This window comes from Mesoplodon densirostris, chromosome 5 (assembly GCF_025265405.1).
Source record: "Mesoplodon densirostris isolate mMesDen1 chromosome 5, mMesDen1 primary haplotype, whole genome shotgun sequence".
NCBI classification, from domain to species: Eukaryota; Metazoa; Chordata; class Mammalia; order Artiodactyla; family Ziphiidae; genus Mesoplodon; species Mesoplodon densirostris.
Genome location: NC_082665.1, coordinates 116,661,532 through 116,683,069, shown reverse-complemented (window position 1 = coordinate 116,683,069; position 21,538 = coordinate 116,661,532). Strand labels below are relative to the sequence as shown.

General features: G+C 52.4%; 1 protein-coding gene across 1 annotated transcript in view; it reads left to right on the top strand.

The window, feature by feature from the left end:
- The window catches only part of XXYLT1 (xyloside xylosyltransferase 1), a 198,789-nt gene that overhangs the window by 10,647 nt on the left and 166,604 nt on the right, over positions 1-21,538 (top strand). The gene's annotated exons all lie outside the window — the stretch shown is intronic.

Sequence of the window (21,538 nt, the reverse complement as noted above, 5' to 3'; positions counted from 1 at the left end):
ATCCTCTTCGCCCCTCCTTGGTCCCCGCCCTATGACCCCAGCTGGGCGCTGCCCACGGTCCTCAAAGCTCCCCAGGGCACATCCTTTCCTGTGGGGTCCCCATCACACCTAGCACGGGCCCTCCGGTAAAAGGAGGCACGCTTCCGCTTAACAAGGGGAACTGTGCCTCTTGGAGCAGCTTGAAGGTGGAGCCCCTCACCTACGGTGAGTTTGCCAGAGTCGCAGGGTTTGCGTTCTGTCAGTGGCCCCGGGTATCCTGGCTCTTGGTGGGGACTTGGGCGAGAGGACAGCATGGTGGGGAGGGTGCTGTGACCTGGGTGCTGGGCCTGGAAGGCCCCTTGTTGCCTAACTGCCTGGAGCCTCCGCGCCCTCAGCAGTCAGATGGGCTCGGATCCCCACCTCCAGCCATGTCCCCATGGTGAGTGGCAGCTTCCCCAGTCTGTCTCTGGCTGAGTGAGACCGCCAGCGGAGAGGAGGAGCCCAGCTGTGACTGGAGGGGCCGAAGGGAAGCCTCCTCCCGTCCCCGCGGCAGCAGGCAGGCTCTCAGGGTACCTGGCAGGGCAGGAGAACTCCCTGCTTCCCCTCTTCACACCCTTCCTGGTCCAGGCCTCTTGCCTTTGGCCTTGGGGCTGCTCACAATGGCCTGTGGGTTGCTCAGGGCAGTCAGGATGGCTGGTCAGGATGGTCAGGCCTGGCCCCAAGAGGCAGCTCTGTGTGCTCCCATTCCTGTTTCAGGTGCCTGTTCTGAGCAGCTGAGCCAGGCCCTGTTGGCTGGCACAAAGCCTGCTGTTAATGTAATGTCTTTTAAATTAAAGCCATTTGTTTTCTTTATTGGGGTAATTACTGTTAAGCAGCCGTGATTAAGTGATCCGCCTGCTGGTGGGACAGTGTGTCCGAGAGGCTGGCCTCTGTTGGCCTGCACTGGTCCCTGGCGGGCGCACACTGTTCTCCCTCGGCCTCCTCTTCTCTCCTCAATGGGGCTCACCACCCTTCCCGCACCAGAGGAGTCTGTCCTGTTCCTGCCACGGAGAGGCCCCAGGGCAGGAGCGTGTGGCTTGGAGCCTGAGACCTGGGCCCAAATGCAGTGTGTGGCATTTGGGAACTGGGGAACCCTGGATGTAAGCCCTCTGAGCCTCTGACCCTTCACCCAGGACCTTACCAGAGTGGCTGTCAGGCAAAAATGAGGCACCACCGGGGCCCGGGAACATGGCAGGTGGCTAATTAGTGGTGACTGCTACAAATGGTGCCTGAGTAGGTGTTGGGGGGAGGACCTTTTTCTCATCATTTCGGAAGGCACGACACCTTTGATTCAACTGGAGAGCAGTGAATTGAGCTCGAAAATCACCGTTATGCCCAGGTTTATTTCAGGGTGTCTTAGTCTGTTCAGGTTGTTATAACAAAATACCACAGACTGGGTGGCTTATAAACAATAGAAATTTATTTCTCACAAGTGCTGGAGGCTGGAAGCCCAAGATTGGGTGCCAGCATGGTTGGGCTCTGCCAAAGGCCCTCTTACTGTTTGCAGACTGCCGACTTCTCACTGTGTCCTCATATGGTGGAAGGGGCTAGGATGCTCTCTGGAGCCTCATTAATAAGAGCACGAATTCCACTCATGAGGGTTCCACCCTCATGACCTAAGCACCTCCCAAAGGCCTCACCTCCTCGTACCATCCCATTGGGGGTTCGTATGTCAACATATGAATTTTGGGGGGACACAAACAATCAGACCATAGCACAGGGTGTTCTCATGTTCTTTCAAGTCTTCCTCAGTTCCCCAAACTACAGTGTTCTCTCCTTCTCTGACCCTCCCTCCGTCCCCCGTTTCCCTTAACAATGCACTCTCTCTCTCTGAAAGCACCCCAGGCTGTGGCCTCATTTGGTGCTCATGTGTCCATGCTTCATGCTTTCTCTCTTCTGCTAGAAGGAAGAGGGCCTGATCACCAGCTCACCCTTGCCCACTGTGCCTAACGTGCGCGCCTTACTCTGGGCAGAGGCTCAGCAAATGCTAGCTTGCTTTGGCCTGTGGTCTGGAGCAGGTGCCACTGTTTCTTATCAGGATGGGGAAGCTGGACTGTGCTTTGCTGCATCTTCTTTGTGAATGTTCCTTTCTAGAAGTTCCAATTCTAGAAGTTTCTAGAAGGTTCCAGTTCAAACTTGTTGCTAGTAAGGTGAGAATGTTTCCTGTTTTGCTTACCTCTTCTTAATGGTGTTTGTTTTCTTGGTCTCATTGCACACAGCAGTTGTTCATAATCTTTTTGGGAATTCAGCAAAGTATAACCTGTAAGCGATTTTAAAAAGCCAGGCTACAGGGGAGACCCACATCCCCCAGAGCTTGCTCATTTCCCTTTCCCACCCATCCCTCTGAGTGGGGTCTTGGGCCTCACCCTCTGTGGCTCATACCCCACCAACTGCTGTGAGGGGGCCCGGTTCTTACCAGATCAGCATGGCAGTCCAGGACACGGGCTCTGTGAGACCTGCCCGGACAGTCGGGCTCCTTGAGTCCTGGTCACTGTAGGATTCTGGAGGGGCTTCACCAGCTCTGGCAGGTGGACAGGTGGATTAGTTGATATTGTTTGATAACCCGTACAGGATCAGGTAGTGTGCAAGCTTTGCTCCGGGCGCCCCTGGCTACCACTGTCTGGGGGGCAGGAAGACACAAGGCGGGGGATTCCAGGTGGACTGGGGCTGGCTTTGTGAGCGTGGAGGAGGGGCTGTAGGAGTCAGGGAGCTTTGGGGATGTGCATCCATTGTAAGTTGGGGTGGGACTCTCCCAATCTTGCAGAGGGAACGGAGGCAGCTTGGGCAACAGACCGGCTTTGTCTCCTGTACCTGGTAGGGGAGGAGAGCACGGGACGGAGGGGCCATCTGGCTGGTGGGCCATTAGGGCTCCAGAACAGGCGGAGGGAGCTGCAGCGCCTGTGAGGCTGGCCACCTCCGGGAGTGGCTGGCTGTCCTGTGTCTCTGCTTACCGAGCTGCCCGTAATTGTGGGAGCCTTTCCATGCCTCTGGGACTTTGCTCAGGTGCTTCCTCTCCTGAAAACCCAGCCCTCCTTTATCTGGTTAATTCTTTTTGCCCTTCAAGATTAGGCTCTGGTGGGTGCCAACTACATGAGGAGGCCGTCCTTGACCACCTCTCCCTGCATTAGCCCTTCTCTTCTGAGTCCCGCTGTGCTGAAGTTGGCCCCTGTGCAAGCTCCTGGGGCCAGGGCTGTCTTGTTTCCTTCTGTGTCTCAGGACATGGTGTACTACAGGGCCTGGCGTAGAGTCAGACCCAGCACGAGTTTGTGGAGCTGGCGCAGGTGGGCTGCTGAGCACCCGGCTCCATCAGATGTTCTGTGAGCGCGCTCTCACACCTTAGGGTGTGGATGGCAACATTGGGAGTCCTTGCCCTCTAGAGAGGCCTCTTGATTTAAATGAAGTCTTCCTTGCACCTTTTAACGCAAAACCTCCAGACAGGAAGTTGTCCAGTCTGAAACCAGCCGGGAAGATCCAGGTGTGTGTTTGGAGACTTCTTCCTGGGTTTCAAAACTACCCCCCGCCCCACTCCCCCGTGTATTACTATGCAGAGATACTGATGGGGATCTGGAGGAGGTAGGAGGGGCTTGGCTTTTCTCTCTCACCTTATGCAAATAGGGAAGATGGGGCTGCAGTGGCCACTGATCTGCCCAAAGCCCCCGGCTGGTGAGCAGTGCCTGGGGCTGCTTTTCAGCGTCTCCCGAAAGCAGCCCAGCCCCTGCCCCTGCCCATCCGCTCACTCTCGGAGTCCTGCCCAGGTACTGTGATCCTGGGTCCTGGGGCTCTCCCTGACCTTGGCTTCCACTGGCAAGGCTTTCAGTGTCTCTGAGCCTCAGTTTCTCATCTGTAAGATGGGCAGGGACATTCTAGCCTGAGTGATACTCCATAGCTCTCTTACTGGCATGCTGAGCAAGTTGTAAAACACGTGTCCTTTCCAGACTTTTCCAGAGTGGGAGGGTAGGAGATTGGGGGGTCTTGAAGCCATTGTTCATCTCTTCCTGGGATAGCCTCCCAAGTCCTGCTTGCCGGCTCTGCTTTGCCCCTGTGGGAGATGTTGGTTCATTTCCTGGCCTCTGCCCCAAGCCAGGCTGCACCTCAGGATTAGGGGGCTGGGTGTGGAAGCGCCTAGACTCTCTCAGGTGTCTCGCAGCATCAGAGTTGTTATCGCACAGTTGCCGCCATTTAAGTGATGGGCCCCCGGCTGGATTCCACCTTTGTTCTCTTATTAACCTTAGAGTGATCAGTCCTGTGAGGAGGGAGGGATTTTTCCCCCCGGAAGAGGTTTCCCAGATGAGGATCTTAAGCCCAAAGCACGTTCAGAGCTTGGGCTCTGAAGCCGTGGAGCCTGGATGGGAGCCGATCTTTCGGACTTGTAAGCTCTGTGCCCTAATGCCTGTGATGTCTGTTTGTTTTGGTGGTTCGTTCCAGGCCGTCCAAGCAGGGGGTACTCTGGGAGAGCTGGGGTTCCCCCAGGAGGGCTCCCACAGTGCCCCGGTGCCTGCCGCTCCCTGGGGCCTCACACACGTGTCCTCTTTCCCTTGTCACCGGGTGGTGTGTGAAGAGCAGGGGAACTTCGGCCTGCTCAGAGTGGCTCTCTCATTTCTTCTCCGAGTTCTGCCCTGAGAACCAGCTGGGAGCCTCTGTGGAGGATGTGGGATCTTAGAGGACCGTGGTGTTTGGAGCCCTACTTCCCTCATATGGCAGCAGGTACAAGAGGTCAGGCCTGGCAGGGGAAACTGGAAAGGCCATGTAGCCCTGTCCCCTCATGTTACCCGTGAGGAAACGGGCCCAGAGACGCCAAATGACTCGCTCAAGGCTACACAGCTAGTCAGCAGACAGGGGCCTGGGACCAGGTCTCCTGCCCACACTGCCTCCCTGCCTGCTGTCCGTTTCGTTTGTTCTGAAGCCAGTTCTGGGCTGTGCTGGTCTCTGTGTGCTTGTTTGTCTTCTGGTTTTGTCCCTAGCCTGACACAGTTTTCAGATCTCACCCAGCTGTGACTGCCCTGCAGTCTCCTGTGTTTTGTGTACATCGAATGGCCTTGCTTGCTTCCTGCCCGCTGAGCAGCTGCTCCAGAATCCAGCTGATTGGGCGCCTCAGGTGCAGGCCCTGGAGCCTTCTGAAAGGCTCAGCGCACGCGGGGCTGGAGGGGGGCTGAGCCTGTGTGTGTGTGGGGGGTGGAGGTATAAGGACCCTGCTGCCGTCTCCTGCCTTGGTCTGCACCCCATCAAACCCAGTCCTGCTCTATCACAAGGATCTCCGGGTGCCGGGGAGTGGGCTCCCCATTATGTGAGGTGATGCACATGACGCAGGAGGCTCTCAGGTACCTTTTTCTGATTTACCATCCCACTCGCCCTACCTGGAGAGTCCACGCTCTCTGGAGACCTGTTGCCTGAGTCCATCTTCTGATGCCTCTTTTCTCCCCTGCACTGTCTGCAGTGATGGTGAAGCTGCCAGATGGGAGGCCTTGAGGCTGGGCTCCATGTTGGCTTTCTGTCCCTCTCGGTGTGGCCTGGCTCAGGGGTGGGCAGGAGCTTCTCGAATGAGCATGGTGTTGGCTACAGATGGACCTGGGCAGATTCCAGGTCCACCTCATCCCTCTGGGAGGCGGTGGGTAGTTGTTTGCCTTCTCTGATCTCCTTCCTCATCTGCACAAGGGGCACAATACCATCACCCACCTCAAGATGTTGGCATGGGGATGAAATGAAATGATGCGATGTGTCTAAAGGACCTGTTTGTGCCCAGCACATACGAGGGGTCTGCTGTGGACCTGAGGCACGGTGGCCCCATCCTCAGTGAAGGCTGTCCAGGTGTGCCTTCTGCCTCCCAGCGGCAGTACCCTGTCTGGGTCCACCCTGAGAATGCCACCTCATGGCCCTGCCCTGCTGGTCTGCACCTGCTCACCCTGTGTCCCAGGTCACATCCTGGTACAGGTGGCCACCCCCCAGCCTGGGCTGTGCGAGCCGGCTGCTTGAATGCTCAGGTTTGTCTTATAAAAGAGCAAGTTTGGGGGTTCCCTGGCGGCGCAGTGGTTGAGAGTCCGCCTGCCGAAGCAGGGGACACGGATTTGTGCCCCGGTCTGGGAAGATCCCACATGCTGTGGAGTGGCTGGGCCCGTGAGCCATGGCCGCTGAGCCTGCGCGTCCGGAACCTGTGCTCCGCAACGGGAGAGGCCACAACAGTGAGAGGCCCGCGTACTGCAAAAAAAAAAAAAAAAAAAGCAAGTTTGGCACAGGTGGCCCGGTCTGCACACTTTATTACAGTTGGTGTATGTGCTGAGTAAGAGTGAGGGGGTGACTGAGGCCTGGGGTCCGCTGAGCAGCATTACAGCCTGTGGTCCCCAGCTCTCACAGTGGGGAAGGAGCAGGCTTTTTGCTTGGGAGAACGGCTCCTGGGGAGGAGACCTTGATACAGGAATACCCCTGGAGGGAGATGGAGCTGCGCGCCTGCGGTTGGCAGGGCGAGATGCTTGCGATTTTAGCTGCTGACTCTCTGTTTTTCAAGGTGATTTTAACCTGTGGTCCGTGTAGGGTGGGACTTCGGTCCTGGGTCCCCGGGATTCGGCACTGCTGACGCCTGAGTCTTGGCCAAAGTCTCAGATCCCTGATCGCCCGCCCACTCGGCGTCTGGCTGTGCTGTGGCTCACTCACCCAGGAGCAGGTGATGGATGGGGCATGGGGTGCCCAGCTACATGCTGCCCAGCCTCAGGGGCACCAGTCACCTGCAGTCTCTAGTGGAAGGGGCTCCCTGGTGTGAGCTTGTCTGCGAGCCTCACTTCTTCCACGGGTTCCTGCCTAAGACCCAACCTGGCTAGTGACTTCCTTCCGCTGTGGAGACTGGCCTGTTAGATAGCTCAGTGAGTGTGGAGACCAGTGTTTGCAGGGGAAGTGGGGTGTTGGGGGTCAGCTGCGGTTCCTTCTCTGTTCTTCTGGCTCCCCGAGCAGCTTTTGCTTTGATCAGAAACATGAGCAACTGAAGTTAGTCACCCGTGTGGCTCTCACAGAGCTGTAACGCTTTGAGGGCAAATGCAAACTGAAAGCATTTCTCTTTACTCAGGGGAAAGCCCTGTCTGAAGCCCCTGGCTCTGGGAGGTGAGGTAGGACCTTGCTGTCTCTGGAGCTGTTGACTTGGAGCCCTGTTCTGTGACGTGCGCAGCATCTGGAATGGATTTCTGGAAATCTTTGGGGGCTCTTTTAGGGCTTGGAAAAAATGTGAGGGAGTTCTTGCTGCCCCACGAGTCTTCAGCTGTGAGGAATCAGAGTCCTGGACCTCGGGAGGGGTGTGAGGAGGAAGGGCTTAGAGAAAGGTGGGCAGGCGGGAGCAGTGACAGCGGCCCCTTTGGGCCCGGCTTCTACCAAGAGTATAAAACTGTAGATCGGATGCACCGTCTTCATTTGTCCAGGTTCCCTTCGAGCCTTGTCCACTGGCCGGGTACCTTTTTTGTAGCCGGAGAAGGGGTTGTCTGCTCATTTCACTTAATACGGGACCCACACGTGGTGGTGCATCTCGTAAACATCTTCCCATCTTTCTGTCTCATCTTGCCCTTTTTGTTTGCGTGGGTATAGTGTAAGTTACTGTCCTATTTCTTTTGTAAGCAGTTCTGTAAGTTCCTGATTTTTCACACCATAAATAAAACCACAGAGAACATCTCTGTATGTGTTTTGTTTGTTTGTTTTCTTACTTCTTTTGAATTGCTCCCAGGAACACTTTCTTGACTCCTTACAAGGAACACTTTACAATCCTAAATGGTCCTGTGTCTACAAATTAATACTAGAAAGTCAGGACCCAGCAGTGATGCTGCTCAAGCTCACTCTCTTGGCTTTCTATCACAAAGGGTTTGCCAGATAATTTACATGGCACAGCCTTGCTTTCTCTCCTCTTATGTGGTCTTTTATTTTAAAAATTTTTCTTAAGCAACAAGGATTTACTGTATAACACAGGGAGCTATATTCAATAGCTTGTAATAACCTACAATGGAAAATAATCTGAAAAAACATATATATAACTGAATCACTTTGCTGTCCACCTGAAACTAACACAATATTGTAAATCAACTATACTTCAATAAAAATTTTTTTAAACATTTTATCCTTATACGTTAAATTATGAAGTATCAAAATATAGAAAAATTGAGAAACAAGATACCTATTTTCCTACTATAGAAGTTAAATAGGGGCTAACAGTTTGCTCTGTTTGCTTAGATTCTTTTTTTAACGAAATAAACTATTATAGATCTAGCTAAAGCCCACCCCTATTTCTCCCTGCTGCATCAGTGGTGTTCACTGTCACACAAAAGGAGGTGGTCTGCTTTGTGGAATTTGTTTTTATACTTTTACCACATACGTATGCGTTCATGCACACACACATATATACACATATATGTAAAAAATATATATTGCTTTGTATATCTTAAACAGTTATATAAATGCTCCCATTCTATACTATATCCTCTTGCTATTTCATTTTTCACTCGACATTATGGTTTTGAGATGTATTCATGTTGATACAGGCAGGTCTTGTTTGGCCATTTCAACTGCCATATAGGATTTCATTATGGGGAGACGTCAGTTTATCCATTTCCCCTCTGGTTGCCCCTACTTTTTGTCTTCACAGTCATTGCTGCAGTGAACATCTGGGTGCACATCTGCATACGCATATGTGCTTGAGTTTCTCCAGACTCCACACCTGGAAGGGCTTTTCCTGGTCCAGGTGCATCTTTCCCAGATCCTGCCAAGCTCTTCTCCAGGGCAGTGGTCTCCCTGCCCACCCCGAGTTCTGTCGAGCACTTGGTGTAGCCTCCCTTTTCCTGGTGTGAGTCCGGCTGCCTTTGTGACAGGAGGTGGAAGCTTGAGGACAACTCTGGGAACAGGGAAGGAGGGAAGTTTTGAGGGCAGACTCGCGTGTTCCTTAGCGCCACTGCAAGCTCTCTGGCTGTGTGGAGACTTGACCCAGTCTTCCCCAGCGTCTCCCGAACCTCTGTAGAGGAGGGTGCCTCCAGCTGCAGGTGGAGTGCCTTTGTCTGGGAGGCGTAGGCCCTGGCTTTGGGGCTGGCTCGCCCCGTGACTGGCCATGTAACCTGGGGAGAGTCCTGCCTCCCTCACTGGCCCTCACTTTCCCTCCCTGTGACATGAGGGGTCGAATCAGTGACTTGTACACATGGCCTCTTGGCTCTGCCCGTGTTGCTCACCCACTTTGGCTTTTGCAACTAGCAGAGGGGTCTCCACGATCCTAGCCACAGCTGCTGGGCCTGAGCCGTGGGCAGCTGGCAGGTCAGGGTGGAGGCTGGGCGGCTGCTTTGCAGGCCAGCAGGGGCCTGGCGCTCACCAGTGACCTGGCTGTCCCCTCAGTAGAATGGTCTGTGCTCTCATACAACTTGAGGGAAGGGCCTCAGATCCCAGGGCTGAAGGCCAAAGCAGATGAATGCTGACAGAGGGGAAGGCAGGGGTCGCTGCTGACCCTCGGGGACCTCACAGAAGCCAGAGGCAGAGGAGTGCTGCTTTCTTTCTAAGGCCCGTGTGAGCCCCTGCAGCATTGCTGCCGTGTGAAACCTCCATGGAACCGGAATTGACTGTGTGCCTGAGAGGTGCCCACACTGTCCCAGGACACTGATACACACTGGGTGTGTCAGTGAACAGAGGAATAGTCGAAACCCCTGCCCTTGTGGAGCTTACCTTCTGGCAGGAAGAGGAGTAAATGAGCCAATGATACTTGTCTGCTTTGCTGCCTGGGACACGGTGTAGTAAGGGCTCACAAAGGGCTGGGGTTCATTTCATCTTCTTGTTGTTCCTTGAGAAGGAGATGAGTAAACTGTACCGCGTCCTCCGAGGTGAGTTAGGATGTTAGCAGGATGAGGGGTGCAGGGCTCTCACGATCTTTAGTTGGACAGGCAGGGGCTCCGTCACTGAGAAGGTGGCATTGGAGCAGAGGCCTGGAGGAGTGAGGGTGCTGGCCAGGCAGCTACTGAGGAAGAGCGTTCGGGTGGCAGGATGGGTGGCAGGTGCCTGGCATGTTTGAGGAGCAGCAGGGGGGCCGTGGGCTGCAGCCGTGGGAGTCACGGGAGGGCGTGGTAGGACGGGGGCAGGCTTAGCGGGAGGAGGGCAGGTCCAGGCCGGTCCCAGTGAGGGTTCTGGCTTTGTTGGAGTAATGGGAGGGGCCGCTTCTGGGTTTTGAGCAGAGAAGGGTCACCCTGGACAGAATGAAGTGGAGACCATTAGGAGGTCAGTGTCCTAGCCCAGGGGAGCAGGTGGAAGCTGGGGGTCTGGGGAGAGGTGCGGGGGATGCTGGGCCCATCCAGGAGAAGAGTTTATTCGGACATGGGCTTGTGGCCTCGAGAGGACTGTAAACGACGTGTACCTCTTTGACAGAGCTGGGCTTGTAGTGTGCACATTCAGCGGGGCTCTGCCTGTCGGCGAGGGGATAAAATAAGAAAAGTGGCATGAGGGCAGGCCACGGAGGTTGTTCACATTCTGGAATCAGAAAGGCCTGGCCTCAAATCTGGGCCTCGGCCATCCACCGGGTCACCTGGGGCGGGTGGCTCCGCCTCTCCGAGGGCCATGGCTACCTTCTTCATGAAGGGCATGGTATTGGTGAGGGTCGCATGGACTCCTGGCTGTCCACGTTGCTGCCTGACCCTTGTTTCCTCTTGTTTCTTTGTGGCCCCTCGGTGAGCAGGTGCCAGTACCTCGTGTGGCAGGGCTCAGAGCAGTGCTGGGAATGGGATGTGGCCGGGGGAGAGACAGTCTCAGCTTGAAGTTAAGGCGGGGACTTAGTGGACAGGCTGCAGACAGGGTGTCAGGAGATCCAGTCCTGACGTCAGCATGTGTGACCTTGGGGAATGCAGGGACTCAGCCTGTGGACGCCTCCTGGCTGCCCGTGCTGCGCTCAGCATTTTAAACGCATCATCTCACCCTCAAAAGGAATCGATGGAATGAGCAGTGTCTCCAGAATCGGGCCATTGATTGTTTCCTTCACTGTTTTTGCCAGTATCCTAGAACTGCCTGCAGCGCTAGCTGCTTAATATGTATTTTAAACTGACTCACTTTTTTTTTTCCTTAGCCTCTCCTTAGGTAATATCTGTGAAATCATAGTTCTAAAGTGTTTTTTTTTTTTTTTTTTTTTGCGGTATGCGGGCCTCTCACTGCTGTGGCCTCCCCCGCTGCGGAGCACAGGCTCCGGACGCGCAGGCTCCGGACGCGCAGGCTCAGCGGCCACGGCTCCCGGGCCCAGCCGCCCCGCGGCATATGGGATCCTCCCAGACCGGGGCACGAACCCGCATCCCCTGCATCGGCAGGCGGACTCTCAACCACTTGCGCCACCAGGGAGGCCCTAAAGTGTTTTTAAAATTAATTTTTCTAGTGTTTTACATATCAAAATAAGTCTATGAGCATTAAAGTGGTTGGTCTCTTTGCCTCTTTAGAAGTCCCTTTTGTACCCCTCCAGAGGTGTGTACCACATCTCGGGGGGCATGGGACAAGGGGGTTTCAGGAAACCTAGGAGAACAGGCAGCCTCAGAAGACGATGGACGCTGTCCTGACTGGCTAGTCTGAGCTCGGCAGGGTGCTCTGCGGGGCACAGATCCCCTGCTTGGGCGCCCGCTGTGTCCCCATCCCAGAGAGCCAGGAAGGGAGGGGGGAGATAGTGTGGACCGAGGAGGGGGTGTGGGAGGCTTGGCTGAGGCCACCTTCCCGCCTGCCCAGTGGAAGCAGGAAGCTGGCTAAGTGCATCCTTTTGGATGCTACTTGTGTACAATGGCAGTGTTCCTTGGGAGGTCATAGGTCATGGGAGATGACCACAGAAAAAAGAACAAATCAAGGAATCTGGTGAAGAAGACCTGACAGCCCAACTCCTTGGTGGGTGGGCGGGCTGGGACACTTACCCTAAGATTTCACAATAAAGTCCTTTTACAGCAGGGTCACTGCTCTCCTTCCATCTCTTCTCCCTTCCCTACTTTCTTTCTCTTTCATACCTTTTCTTTTCTTTTGGGGTGGAAAACATTATTCTGTAGAAAACTGACTCCAACTGTCAGGAAAATTCAGTATTAAATCTAAACAATCCAAACCTCATAATTTATAAAAGAAGTGAATTAAGGAACGTTTATACCCACTATGTACAGATTATTTGAGATCACTAAACAGATTCTTCAGTGAGTGCTGGAAAAGGTAGGGGGCGACTGGGTGCATTTAAGAATGACTGCTCAGTGCTGAGAGACTGGCCCTAGGAGTGGGAGGCGGGACAGTGGGTGGTGGGGACGGCTGTGGGGCTCTGGGAGTTGGATGGACTGTGCTGTAGAAATTATAGATTTATGCTCATGGAACCCCACAGCCGTGTCACGAATCTCAATCTCAGCAAGGACTTGTGGCCCGTCCGATGGCACTGTTTGTCAGCTGGTCACGGACACGTGCAGACCCCGGAAAGATAGCATGCACCTTTTTTTTTTTTTTGCCCCCACTTTTCCTTTGGAGTCGCCTTATCGTTCATTTGTAGTCAGCCCTGGAGGGGCGTCTGGGCCCATTCCTCTGTCTTTTCTACTCCTCTCGGCGTGTTTGTTTTTTCTTGGATCCTTGCTCACCCTCCGTCCCAGTGATTTGCCGTAGTTCCTGGTGGTCATCCTGGAAATCCACTGGGAAGACCCAGGTGTTTCAAGGTCTAAGAGTGGAGCACCTGCAAGACAGACCAACCTTTTTCTTGCTTGTTTTTGTATATATAACGTTTATACCTTGCTGTGCAAACAAGGTCTTCATCTCTTAATCTGCTTGCCCAAGACTGTCCCACCACTGGAGGTGAGGTGGACGAGCTCTGGGTAAGGGGGAAGCAAAGTTGGTGCAGCCAGCTGGACACTCAGAGGGCACGGGTCCAGTTCCTGAGCCTGGGGCCTCCTCTCCTCCAGACGTGGTGGCCTGCTCTTCCTTGATTCCTTGTTAGGGCTCCTGAGTCAACAGACAGTTGAGGTCTCAAAGGGGGATGGGGTTAATCGTTGCCATTTATCATGACTCCATTACAGGCAAGAAAATGAAACATGGTGGAAGCATGAGCGCGGATAGAGGGCGGAGCTGGAGAGAACAACTTGGCACGTGTGTGAGATTATATAAGTCCCCCCACCCTCGCCCCTGGGCAGACACCCACAGGTCCTTCAGCTGCCCCTCACCCTTTTGCCACTGTGGTCTTCTCCTTTGGACAGACTCTGGAGGTTGCCCAGGGCCATGCTGCATGTATATCCAGAGCTGAACCCATCCAGTTCCCCGAGGCAGGCCGACTGGCACTGAGTCGAGTGGGGCCCTCTGTCACCCCCCTTCTCAAATCGCCTAGGGGCCGCCTGCAGTAGAATTACTTGGGGTGGCTTTTAACTGAAGAGTCCTGAGCCTCACCCCAGACCCTGACTCAATGTCTGGGGTCAGGACCCAGGAGTCTGCCTTTTTACCAGACTCCCCAGCAAGGGCCTGCACGCACTGAAGATGCGGGGCCTCGGGTCCAGACCACCCTCCTGGCAGTACGGCTGGAGCTCACAGGTTTGCTGGACACACCTGCCCTGGTGAGGTTGTTCTGCTGTCAGTCACCCACCGTCCAGGGGGCCTTCTCTACGGGTGCCAGGCCTTCCCGTCTTATGTTCTGCTTCTTCCTCGTCCTATCCTACCTCGGTCATACCGAGGTTTTGGAGAACTGGAATGCAGCCCATCTCTGCTGCAATGTTGGGAATCTTGTAGGGGTCCCAGAACATTAACTGTACACCTGGTTATCCAGACACTGCTGATGGCGCAGTAAGTGTGAGGTGGACGTGGGGGCGGGGAAGGAACTGGACAAGGACGCCCTGTAGTGAGGGTAGCGGGAGGGGCGGTAGCTTTTGCGCTGTTAGTAAACTGGGTCATGAGAATGGTGTTAGAAATTACTTCGGAAATTAGGTGGGCTGGCTTCTTTATTCCTCTTCAGCTGCTTGTGGTTCTGCCTGACACAATCGAATTATATCTAGGACATCTTGCAGAAGATGAACAGCAGGACAGGTGGCATGGAGGGGGGGCAACCTGTGGATTTACTTTTTTCTTATGAAAACTGCTCATCAATAATAAGTTCTGGTTTTTTCGTTTAAAACTAACTAATTTACGGTGTTTTTCACTTATCCTGGGAGATCTTTGTTTTCAAAGGGAGCTAAAGTTATTGGAGGGGGACGTCATGCAGCCACTGATAACTGATAGTGTTTTTAAGACTTGCTAGTGATTTGAAAAAAAGAAATCAGTATATCTCTCCATTGCTCTACCCATCTTTAAGTCATCTCTCTATAGCTCCTTTGTCTAGGATGTTCATTCATTTAAGGAGATACCTTTGATATCATTTCTGACGTAAAATTAAAAGCTAGGGCATAGTTACTGTGAAGCAGCTTGCAGGTTGGGTACAGAATGTATTGGGCAACAGCTCTCCTTCTGACAAAGTGAGATATTGCAGCCCAGGCCTGCCTGGCATTCTAACCAGCAGGCTAAAGGTGCAAAGAAGACCCATATTCCTGATGGTTTAGAATAAGTCCCATGGGGAAGAAACTCCTCTCCTTTGGGAGAAGAGCCAGGATGGAAGTGGGGAAGCACGTGACAGGCCCGGGAGAGATCCTGGGGTTAGGAAGGAGCCTCCAAGTTCTCCAGGCCTGCAGGGCCACCGCTCTGCATCCTGGGGCAGGTTGTCATTGTCACCCCTCCTCTCTGGATGCCTTTATCTCCGCTCATCCATTTGCTCATTCCTCCCTACAACAAGCAGTTGCTCAACTTCTGCTCGGCATGAAGCAGTTTGCTAAGAGCCGGGTGCATAACGATGAGCAGGAAAGACGAGGTCCCCGCTTCATGGTGCCTCATAGGCTGGTTGGGGCCTGGGGAGAGACAGCAAAAAATGACTAAATACTTAAAAATTAACATGTCAGGTGGTGATACATGCTCTGGAGAAAAGAAATCTGATAATTGAATAGCCAGGACTGGTTGTGTGTTGGGGGCATGGAGGGGTGGGGAGAGTAGCTCCTTGTTTGGTCGGGGAAGCTCTCGGGGTGACATTTGAACCAGCACCAGGAGAGCTAGAAGGACCTAGGCATGCGATGATTCTGGGGGAGAGCGTTCTGAACAGAGGGAACAGCTGGTGCAAAGGCCCTGAGGTGTTATAAATGTCTTTGGCATGTTTGTAGGATGAAAAGACTGCCAGTCTGTTAGCGGGTTTTTCTTTCCATTGTAAAAATATGCCTTCACATTCATAGTGCACATCAATGAGAAAACACATTTTTTTCCCCAGGAAATCATTTCCCCTCCAGCTCTTGTTGAAATTGATTACTCAGATTACACAAACGAGGCATGTGCTTGTGGGAGCTGACCGGCCTGTGGTGGGGTCCACTCGGTAGCCCCCCCGACACCCCATGCTGGCCGAGTGCTGCAGAGCCAGGCAGCTCCGATTATTGCCGTATCGTATCTTGGGCTGTTGATTACAGAGTGTATTCTTTTATCAAATCTAGGTATTCTTGCATGGGAAAGGCATTCTAGCTATAGTGGAAGGAAGGGGGGGATAGTGTCAACCCTCCTTTATTGAGCTCCTCCTATGTTCCTCACCAAAGCCTGTGAGACCACCGCCATGATTCTCTCCCATTTTGTAGACGAGATAGTTTCGGTATTTTGACCAGGGTTGCCAGGTGATGAAGTGGTGGAGTTCGCATCTGAACCCAGAACTGCCCGCTCCAGCCCCGACTGGACTGCCCAGCATAGGTGTGATTCCACCCAAAACTGGTGCCCACAGAGCAGGGTGATAGCCCTGTGGGCGGCGACTTTGCCAACCCCCTGGAGGACGTTGCCGTCGGCACTTTACTGCCGAGTCCAGAGGTTGGCACCGCAGCCCTCCTGCCCAGTGCCCCGGCAGCCCCTCGGGAGAAGTGGGCGCCTGTTTGCTGTTCCTGCAGTGCGTGGGCCCCCGCGATTTGAGCAGGCTTCCCAGAGCGCTGCGCTGGCACTCTGCCCTTCAACAGCTCCTCCAGGGACGGCCGAGCACGGGGAGATGCTGTGGCCGCCCCGTGGCTGCTCTTCAGTCAGACCTGGGCGTTTCCTGGAAGCCTGGCGTCTCCCTTTGGGCAGGGCCGGCCTCACTGCCTCCCTCCTTGGCTCCAAGAGCTCAGTGTGTCCTGATAGTGGGCACACCAGGTGCTACATGAGTTTTCTCTACCACGTTCAGCTGCGGCTTGGCATGGCTTATGTCCCCAGTGGCTGTTCAGCGGAGCAGTGGTCTGGCTCTTTAGGCCTGTCTGTGCCAACAAGACCAGGGCCTAGACCTCTGCCCCTGCCTGGCACCAGGCTCTGCCGTTCTGGGGGCTCTGGCCTCCCGTGTAGGAAGTGTTGAGAAGGTGCTGTGCGTGGTGGTTGTGAGGCAAGCTTCACCTCTCCGCCCATCCCCAGACTGTCCTTCTCAAGAGAGATGAGTCTTTCCAGTCTCTTATTTTACACGGCACTCTCTGAACTACATGCTTTATTTCGAACAACAAAGTACAGCTTGAGACCACCTTAGCCTGAAGCAGCTTCAGTCATTATTGAATGGGGGCGCTTCTAGGATTTACTTGACAGCATTCATTAAAGGTAAAAGGAGGCAAAGCAACTTAACACACATTTAGCCACTGTTTCTGGGATTTTGATCTCATAATTATAAATGTGGAATATTGATCAGAGCAAGCCTTTTGAAGTGCTCACAAAAACATTTATAAGGGGCTGTAGCCAAAACATCTTGAATGGATGCTGAGGATGACGTGTTCTGAAAAACTGCTCTGAATGACTCAGCTTGACTCTGGGATTGATGAAGGCATTCATGTTTAGGAGGCACGTGAAGCGTTTGAAAAAAATCAGTTTGTAAGCGGGGTGGGGGGTGGAAATAATAATGGATAGGATTTTTAATTTAAAATATGTATAAATTTATTAATAAAAGTTACAAGTAATGATTTGGCTTTTAAATCTACATCCCTAAAAAAATACACTCAGTTGGTGTAAACCGTTGTCTTGGATCCTCTCTTTGGTCAGTTGCCTTCAATATGGGTGTCACCTTGTGGTCCTGGGTTTCTAGGTTATGTGGTACTTCTTCCTACAGCCTCTGAAGTGGGGGATTTGAAAAGGAGGAGGAGCAGAGGGAGGGGTGCCATGTTCTCTCCCCCCTCCTTCTTTTTTTCCTCTCTTTCCATCACTCTTGCTTCGCTTCCCCCTGCCAGGCACCAGCCCCTGGCTGGGCTGGGGGCTTCAGAGAGCGCCAGACTCCATCCCTGCCCTTAGGAGACCACACTTTGCAAACCTGTTTTAGACACTGGCAGGCCTGGGTGTTTTGATTCACACTTGCAGCGTCTGTGGTTTGCTTCTTGCTGCAGAAAGTGTATTCCATGGAACATATTAATTTATCTTTAAGTAGATCTATTATCTGAAATATTCATTGGAGCGGTCTCTACCATACAGTGTTTGGAACAACATACCTAGTACAGTTTGTCCTCATAAATCTATTAATGCTGATGGGATGTAATTGTCTCCTGTGAAGCTCTGGGGTGAGATGGGGGCCCAGGTAGGGGAGGAAGCTGGCTGCTTCTCTCTCTCCCTCGTAGCTTAGCTGTGGCAGGCCCTGCTCAGTGTGTGTGTGTGCGTGTGTGTGCATGCATGTGTGTGTGTTTGTACATATCCATTATTTCTCTTCCTTTTTAATGAATACAGAGGCTCCCATTTCTGAAGGCCCTCTTGTCAGCTTCCAACTTCTTGTCAAATTCCAGCTTCCAGCAGTGGTTGGAGGTATAATGAGGCTCAGAGGGAAAAGCTGGCTCATGAGTGAAGACTGATCTGTGAACTGAGGGAATTCAGGGGACTGAGGAGGGGGTGAGGGTGGGCACAGGATGCTAACACTTAGGAATAAGTGCAGCGTGGCAACCCCTGGGCTAGGTTTTTTTTTTTTTTTTTTTTTTATGGTTATCTCCTTTTTTTTTTTTAGCATCTTTATTGGAGTATAATTGCTTTACAATGGTGTGTTAGTTTCTGCTTTATAACAAAGAGAATCAGCTATACATATACGTATATCACCATATCCCCTCCCTCTTGCGTCTCCCTCCCACCCTCCCCATCCCACCCCTCTAGGTGGTCACAAAGCACCTAGCTGATCTCCCTGTGCTATGCGGCTGCTTCCCACTAGCTATCTGTTTTACATTTGGTAGTGTATATATGTCCATGCCTCTCTCTTTGTCCCAGCTTACCCTTCCCACTCCCCGTGTCCTCAAGTCTGTTCTCTATGTCTGCGTCTTTATTCCTGTTCTGCCCCTAGGTTCTTCATGACCATTTTTAAAAAAATTAGGTTCCGTATATATGTGTTAGCATACGGTATTTGTTTTTCTCTTCGTGACTTACTTCACTCTGTATGACAGACTCTAGGTCCATCCACCTCACTACAAATAACTCAAATCCGTTTCCTTTTATGGCTCAGTAATATTCCATTGTATATATGTGCCACATCTTCTTTATCCATTCATCTGTCGATGGACACTTAGGTTGCTTCCATGTCCTGGCTATTGTAAATAGAACTACAATGAACATTGTGGTACGACTTTTTTTGAATTATGGTTTTCTCAGGGTATATGCCCAGTAATGGGATTGCTGGGTTGTATGGTGGTTCTATTTTTAGTTTTTTAAAGAAACTCCATACTGTTCTCCATAGTGGCACTATCAATTTACATTCCCACCAACAGTGCAAGAGGGTTCCCTTTTCTCCACACCCTCTCCAGCATTTATTGTTTGTAGAGGTTTTTTTTTTTTTTTTTTTTTTGTGGTACGCGGGCCTCTCACTGTTGTGGCCTCTCCCGTTGCAGAGCACAGGCTTCGGACGCGCAGGCTCAGTGGCCATGGCTCACGGGCCCAGCCGCTCCGCGGCATGTGGGATCCTCCCAGATTGGGGCACGAACCCGTATCCCCTGCATCGGCAGGCGGACTCCCAACCACTGCGCCACCAGGGAAGCCCATTTGTAGAGTTTTTGATGATGACCATTCTGACTGGTATGAGGTGATACCTCACTGTAGTTTTGATTTGAATTTCTGTCATGAGTAGTGATGTTGAGCATTCTTTCATGTGTTTGTTGGCAATCTGTATATCTTCTTTGGAGAAATGTCTGTCTAGGTCTTCTGCCCATTTTTGGATTGGACTGTTTGTATTTTTGATATTGAGCTGCATGAGCGCTTGTAAATTTTGGAGATTAATCCTTTGTCAGTTGCTTCGTTTGCAAATATTTTCTCCCATTCAGAGGTTTGTCTTTTCGTCTTGTTTATGGTTTCCTTTGCTGTGCAAAAGCTTTTAAGTTTCATTAAGTCCCATTTGTTTATTTTTGTTTTTATTTCCATTTCCCTAGGAGGTGGGTCAAAAAGGATCTTGCTGTGATTTATGTTATAGAGTGTTCTGCCTATGTTTTCCTCTAAGAGTTTGATAGTTTTATAGTGTCTTACGTTTAGGTCTTTAATCCATTTTGAGTTTATTTTTGTGTATGGTGTTAGGGAGTGTTCATTCATCCTTTTACATGTAGCTGTCCAGTTTTCCCAGCACCACTTATTGAAGAGGGTGTGGGCTAGGTGTTTTATCTGCTTGTCGCAGGTGGTCCTAACAGCCACCTGGGAGGGAGGTGTCATCATTACTGTGTTATCCATGAAGAAATTGAGTCTCCGAGAGGTCTAGTAACTTGTGCAAAAATGCAGCTCATTTAGTTCAGCGAGCCTGTCCTGAGGGCTTGGGGTTGGGCCCAGGGCAAAGAGCAGTCACAGCCCCTGGCCTCCAGGTGTGCCCCATCCTGCTGATGCAGAAACAGGACCTGCAGAGGAGACGGACGAGGAAATGGCGCCTTCCTCCCTATGACACAGGGCGTGCAGGGCAGCAGGACGAATTGTGGGAGGCCATGGGGAGGCCGGAGTGGGTGTCTGAGCAAGGCTGGAAGACTGGATGGGAGTTCACCCGACAGCTGGTGGCTGGGAGAATGAGTTCCAGACAGTGCAAAGAGCAGGTGCAACATGTAAGGACAAAGGACACTAAGGTGTGGTGGGCAGGGTAAGGACTGCCTGGTTCAGTTCTGCTCAGTCCCCAGGGGAGGGAGAGCTGAGGGGTAGCCAGAGCCACTAGTGCAGGGCCTCGCTGGGGCATTTGGACTGTAACCCAGGGCACTGAGGAGCCATATGACGTTTTGAAGCCCAGGAGAGAGAGAAATGAATTTGTATGTTTGGAAAATTACTCAAGGGGCACAACAGAGTCTGGCTTGGAGGGGGGCAAGGAAGGAGGTGGGAAAGCTTGTGGGGTTTGTGATTCCCGTGCAGCCAGGATGTCAGGTGAGCGAAGCGTGTGAGGTGTACGAGGCCAAAGCCATAGTTTGGTACCTGTGTTGAGAAACAGCAGAACAGGTCTGGAGTCCCCATCCCAGGCTGAGAGGTCACAAAAAAGGGAAAAGTCAAAGTAAAAGAAAAAAAGCGGTCAGTAAAAGGATAAAGGAAAATAGTGTATTAGAAGAGAAATTTCAAGAAGTTGTAAAAAGACTTTTATGAAGAGATAAAAAATTTAGAGTTCCAGCTAGGGAATGATAAGGACTAACAGAATATAAAAGATTTCTTTTTTTTTTTTTTGTGGTACGCGGGCCTCTCTCTGTTGTGGCCTCTCCCGCTGTGGAGCACAGGCTCCGGACGCACAGGCTCAGCGGCCATGGCTCACGGGCCCAGCCGCTCCGCGGCATGTGGGATCTTCCCAGACCGGGGCACGAACCCACATCCCCTGCATCGGCAGGCGGACTCTCAACCACTGTGCCACCAGGGAAGCCCTAAAAGATTTCTTTTTTAAGTTTTTAAAACACTTTTCTAAAACACTTTTCTAAGTGTTTTAGAAATTTAAGTGGATCTGAGGATAAAAAGCAAACACTTAAGTGAGTTAAGACAAAAACAGATTTCTGGCCAAAAGCAGAACCTAAAGTAGGAAGAAGCAGACGGGGCAGCTGGCTGCTGCAGGGCCTTCAGAGGTGCTTATTCCAACCGTCTGATCACTGACGGCTCTGGGACTGTGGGCTGGGTGGGTGGCACCGCGGGCTGGCCTGGGCAGAGTCGAGGGAAAGGGCAGAGATAAGTGACAGAATGGAGCCTACCTGCTTTGGGGACTTCTCGGGCACCACCCACACCTGTCTTTTCTCCTGCGGGCAGGGCCACTGAGAGCATAGGCTAGCCAGACGGGGTCTCGCACGGCCCCTCCTTTCACCGTCGGCACCCTGTTCAGGCAGGTTCTTGGCCCTGGAGTCTGGGTGGTGGTGGCCGAGCAGCTCACGGCCATTTCGCAGGCTCGTCCTATCCTGTTAGCCACCAGGGAAGAGGGAGGTGGAAGGTCATCAGCAGATGTCTGTGAGCGTTGAAGAAGGAGGAGGAGGAACACGTGGGCTGTGGCCTGGGTGCGTGTATTGTGCACCTGTTGCGTGCAGTGGAGCGTGCTTTAACCTGGTTTCCAGTCACTGGGCACAGAGCTTCCTCCAGGGTGGCCCAGTTTGTAGTTCAGAAGCTG